This window comes from Mizuhopecten yessoensis, unplaced genomic scaffold (assembly GCF_002113885.1).
Source record: "Mizuhopecten yessoensis strain PY_sf001 unplaced genomic scaffold, ASM211388v2 scaffold3245, whole genome shotgun sequence".
Taxonomy (NCBI): domain Eukaryota; kingdom Metazoa; phylum Mollusca; class Bivalvia; order Pectinida; family Pectinidae; genus Mizuhopecten; species Mizuhopecten yessoensis.
Genome location: NW_018404948.1, coordinates 40,082 through 46,089, shown reverse-complemented (window position 1 = coordinate 46,089; position 6,008 = coordinate 40,082). Strand labels below are relative to the sequence as shown.

General features: G+C 34.2%; 1 protein-coding gene across 1 annotated transcript in view; it reads left to right on the top strand.

Annotated features, from left to right (window-relative positions):
• Positions 1-2,348: 2,348 nt before the first annotated feature.
• LOC110447256 (usherin-like) overlaps positions 2,349-6,008 on the top strand; it is a 41,918-nt gene continuing 38,258 nt past the window's right edge. The window contains exon 1 of the mRNA XM_021492828.1: positions 2,349-2,555. The gene's annotated coding sequence lies outside the window, so the exon portion shown is untranslated. The remainder of the gene's footprint in view (positions 2,556-6,008) is intronic.

Here is a 6,008-nt window from a genome sequence, read left to right as displayed (position 1 = left end):
GTAATTGATTATTATCTTTCAAAATTGATTTATTGTCAATTTGTTACTCAATTACAGAATATATGTATTGTTATATAAGTATCATTACTATTTATGTTAGAAAGTTAGAACATGTTTCATATACATCATACTTAGATAGAACCAAGAGCCTGCAACATATACTTTTGCTGTAGGTAAACAAAATGAAGAGATGCACTTTAACTAATTCATTAGTTCATTTGTGTTAACTAAGTTATATATACTTTGGGAAAATAGATCATACCAAACAGGTACATGTATATACATGTACAAGCACATGTAACGTTTTCACATAATATGAGAGTTTATTGTCCAATGTCTAATTATCAAGCACATATGCTTGATTTTATATAATATATACAATGAGCCATTTGAACTAAGTTGAACCATTTCATAAACATTTTCCTTGAGATTTAGAGGGTCAAAAACATATCAAATTGACCTGTATTAATTAAGCAAAAAGTTCTAAAGATATAATTTTGGAGAGACAAAAAAATACTTATCGAGGATCAACCTTAATCCCTGTAATATGTGAATAGTGTAATATGTGAATAGTGTAATATGTGAATAGATGATTATTCATGACTTTCCACTCACACATGAACATTGTACTACGTGTGTGTACACAACTGAACAAAAACTATCAAATGAAAATATAGCTGTTTTTAGTAGTTACAGGTGACCTATGTCACAAGCTTGAGTGGTGATGTACAAATTATATTATAATTCAATGTTAACTCTGATGAGAAATAATTGGTTATTTGATTTAAAAGTTCCTTATTCTGGTGTGGAATGGTGTATTAAAGTTGTAAGGCTTTGAAGCAGTTTGGACCCCCTTTATCTTTTTTGGCATGCTGAAATTAGGAATCATCACGTTGGATTTGGGTCAATATTTAGAGCCGTATAAATACACTTTCCAGATTATCAATGCAACTGAAATCGTTCTGTGTACATCATAATATTCCAGAATGTAAACAAATAACATCATATTTACGATCAGTTACCGAGAATTACATACACTTAAAACCACATGTTGCGATTAAACACATATCAAAAAGCAATTATGTTTAGTTCGTATGTCAAATTATTTATTTATTAGCAAGACATTTCTATATAAAAACAAGAGGCCCAATGGGCCTGCATCATTCACCTGGTATGAATCTCACACTTGTAACCTTAAAAGTGATCTAAAATAAAGCTACAGGCAAAAAAAATATCAGTATTTATGATTAAAATTCATTCAAAAGCTTTCTCGCATTTTCTCGCAATATCAAAGTGCCCTAGACATATTTCCTATGCCGAAGCACAGGGGCATGGATCGCTTTACTTGTAATATAAAAAAAATAGGAGTCTCCTATACTAATATATACAAAAATAGGGATCTCCTATACTAATAGGATCGCTTTACTTGTAATATATTTTTATATTACAAGTAAAGCGATCATATTAGTATAGGAGACCCCTATTTTTTTATATTACAAGTAAAGCGATCCATGCCCCTGTGTGCTGAAGAGGCAGTTGCCTTTCCCTCTAATCTAATTCCTTGGTAAATACCCATTACCATTCTAAGCTGTGTATAGGTAAACTATTTACAGCTATAATTACCAATAACTAAATTATCTGGGGTTTCAGGTTATAGATGAAATCCACTCTGGTATTTTTAGAGGTTATTTAACAATTGACATTATCTTCAATGTACATTTACTATTTGAACTAATCAGAAGTCAACCTCGGCCTGGCAATTTTATATAATTCAGTCCGATCCTGCCCCGTTCCTGTAATTGCAATTCTTTTATCAAATATATCTCATACCCGATAAGGATAATCAAATACAAACAATAAATATATATAAATAAGTCCGATCCTGCCCCGTTTCTGTCCGTTCCTGTAAACCGTCGCCCATTTCTGTACGTTCCTTTAGATTTAATCGTCGCCTGTTCCTGCCCATCCATATCAATACAATACTCTTAATTCGTTGCAATTATTTTATCAAATATATCTTATACCCGCTAAAAATATATATAGGTCTCATAATTAATAACGACATAAAAGTATATAGATATAATTTAGTCCGATTCTTTTACCAACATTTTTAAATGAGACAGTCAATTGCAGTTGATATTTTTGATAACGATAGGAAATTATTCCTCGGTACTCACGTACAGACCGTCTCCTACGGTGACACTTAAATATTCTCCCTGCGTGTATATCATACTGTAAATTATATCTAACCAGGTTTATAAACAGGTACGTTTTTATACGGGTGTCAATGATAAGGTTGCACCTGTCTCTACCTATAAATAATCCAATACGACGGGGTGTTTAATTGTGTGTTCACCGGTCTAGGTTATAAACACTGTACAATATATATATACAGCTGATCATAACAAACTGAAACTCGTATCTAAGTGCACGACCAGGAAGTGACTGTGTCCTAGCAGGCAAATTGTAGGTCCATGAAATACGTCTGTTTGACAAAGGTTGACTTTTATTAATCTGATAACGGTTTATGCTGTAGATCGATGGAGAGCAAACAGGTAAGTTTATTTGTGTGTGGGAGGAAGAAGTTCTAATATAACATTTTGAGAACGAACGACGTTAAATTATTTATGTCCAGAGTAGTACATATGAAACCACGGAATAAGTCCATTTAGTGTCCTTGTATGTTATATAGATCGTCATTATATGTATACAGTGCTATGTGTTTACATGTACACCAGATGTTAACCTGTTAACTGGTGAACATATCTGCCTGAGTACCTGTTAGGTACAGATTCAGATACACAGTTATGATTTTATACAATTTATCATAAATGATGTGTTACATCTACAATACTTTAGCTATTGACACATGAAGCACCCATGTAATGTATATATATAACCAGCAGGAAGTCACAGGACAAATAAAGCATACACAAATTTGCTAACAAAGCCCCACTCACCCGCCCCGTTACCCTAATTTTTAAACTAACGCTGTTTAAGTAAGGATACATCTACTCCTTGTAACATATGCACATCAACTAGGGTGGGAACATTCCTGTTTATATTAACATCAACTAGGGTGGGAACATTCCTGTTTATATCAACATCAACTAGGGTGGGAACATTGCTGTTTATATTAACATCAACTAGGGTGGGAACATTCCTGTTTATATCAACATCAACTAGGGTGGGAACATTCCTGTTTATATCAACATCAACTAGGGTGGGAACATTCCTGTTTATATCCACATCAACTAGGGAGGGAACATTCCTGTTTATATCAACATCAACTAGGGTGGGAACATTCCTGTTTATATTAACATCAACTAGGGTTGGAACATTCCTGTTTATATCAACATCAACTGGGGTGGGAACATTCCTGTTTATATTAACATCAACTAGGGAGGGAACATTCCTGTTTATATCAACATCAACTAGGGAGGGAAAATTCCTGTTTATATCAACATCAACTAGGGAGGGAAAATTCCTGTTTATATCAACATCAACTAGGGAGGGAAAATTCCTGTTTATATCAACATCAACTAGGGAGGGAAAATTCCTGTTTATATCAACATCAACTAGGGGGGGAACATTCCTGTTTATATCAACATCAACTAGGGCGGGGACATTCCTGTTTATATCAACATCAACTAGGGCGGGGACATTCCTGTTTATATCAACATCAACTAGGGAGGGAAAATTCCTGTTTATATCAACATCAACTAGGGAGGGAAAATTCCTGTTTATATCAACATCAACTAGGGAGGGAAAATTCCTGTTTATATCAACATCAACTAGGGAGGGAACATTCCTGTTTATATCAACGTCAACTAGGGTGGGAACATTCCTGTTTATATCAACCTCAACTAGGGTGGGAACATTCCTGTTTATATTAACATCAACTAGGGTTGGAACATTCCTGTTTATATCAACATCAACTAGGGCGGGGACATTCCTGTTTATATCAACATCAACTAGGGAGGGAACATTCCTGTTTATATTAACATCAACTAGGGTTGGAACATTCCTGTTTATATCAACATCAACTAGGGGGGGAACATTCCTGTTTATATCAACATCAACTAGGGGGGGAACATTCCTGTTTATATCAACATCAACTAGGGCGGGGACATTCCTGTTTATATCAACATCAACTAGGGAGGGAAAATTCCTGTTTATATCAACATCAACTAGGGAGGGAAAATTCCTGTTTATATCAACATCAACTAGGGAGGGAAAATTCCTGTTTATATCAACATCAACTAGGGAGGGAAAATTCCTGTTTATATCAACATCAACTAGGGAGGGAAAATTCCTGTTTATATCAACATCAACTAGGGCGGGGACATTCCTGTTTATATCAACATCAACTAGGGCGGGGACATTCCTGTTTATATCAACATCAACTAGGGAGGGAAAATTCCTGTTTATATCAACATCAACTAGGGAGGGAAAATTCCTGTTTATATCAACATCAACTAGGGAGGGAAAATTCCTGTTTATATCAACATCAACTAGGGAGGGAACATTCCTGTTTATATCAACGTCAACTAGGGTGGGAACATTCCTGTTTATATTAACATCAACTAGGGTTGGAACATTCCTGTTTATATCAACATCAACTAGGGAGGGAAAATTCCTGTTTATATCAACATCAACTAGGGAGGGAAAATTCCTGTTTATATCAACATCAACTAGGGAGGGAAAATTCCTGTTTATATCAACATCAACTAGGGAGGGAAAATTCCTGTTTATATCAACATCAACTAGGGAGGGAAAATTCCTGTTTATATCAACATCAACTAGGGCGGGGACATTCCTGTTTATATCAACATCAACTAGGGAGGGAAAATTCCTGTTTATATCAACATCAACTAGGGTGGGAATATTCCTGTTTACGTGAACATCAACTAGGGTGGGAACATACCTGTGTACGTGAACATCAACTAGGGTGGGAACCTTCCTGTTTATATCATTATTACAATATTATATTATCTACAAGGGTAATTTGATATTGTCAAGATGGTGGCCAGTCCAAATGCATTTTCATGGTTTCTGAGCTTATTCTGGTTGGATTTGAATTTATTTGTGACGTCGTTTATGAATATTCTGATTTTGAAAGTTCAATTTTAAAGAATAGCAAAAAAATGAAATGTGCCTTGGAAAATAAGATTTTAATTAATTGCAAAAGACAACCAAGGAATCTTAAACTTTATTGTGCAAGTCAAAATTTGATGAAAAAATATATAAATATATATATATATATATAGTGACACTTAAATATTTTCCCTGCATGTATATCATACTGTAAATTATATCTAACCAGGTTTATAAACAGGTACGTTTTTATACGGGTGTCAATGATAAGGTTGCACCTGTATCTCTATTACCTATAAATAATCCAATGCGACGGGGTGTTTAATTGTGTGTTCACCAGTCTAGGTTATAAACACGGTAAAATATATATACAACTCAGAACAAACTGAAACTCGCATCTAAGTGCCAGGAAGTGACTGTGTCCTAGCAGGCAAATTGTAGGTCCATACTCAAAACAGGCACAATCGTATCATTATATATAATTTACAGGGTTGACTTTTATTTGTGTAATGTGTAATCTATGTATAGCTAGTTCTGACAATGTGTAACTTATATAAAGCTTAGTTTTGACAATGTGTAACCTAGCTAGTTCTGACAATGTGTAACCTATATATAGCTAGTTCTTACAATGTGTAACCTATATAAAGCTAGTTCTTACAATGTGTAACCTATATAAAGCTTAGTTCTGACAATGTATAACCTATATATAGATAGCTCTTACAATGTGTAACCTATATATAGCTAGTTCTTACAATGTATAACCTATGTACAGCTAGTTCTGACAATGCGTAACCTAGCTAGTTCTGACAATGTGTAACATATATATAGCTAGTTCTGACAATGTATAACCTATATAAAGCTAGTTCTTACAATGTGTAACCTATATATAGCTAGTTCTTACAATGTGTAAC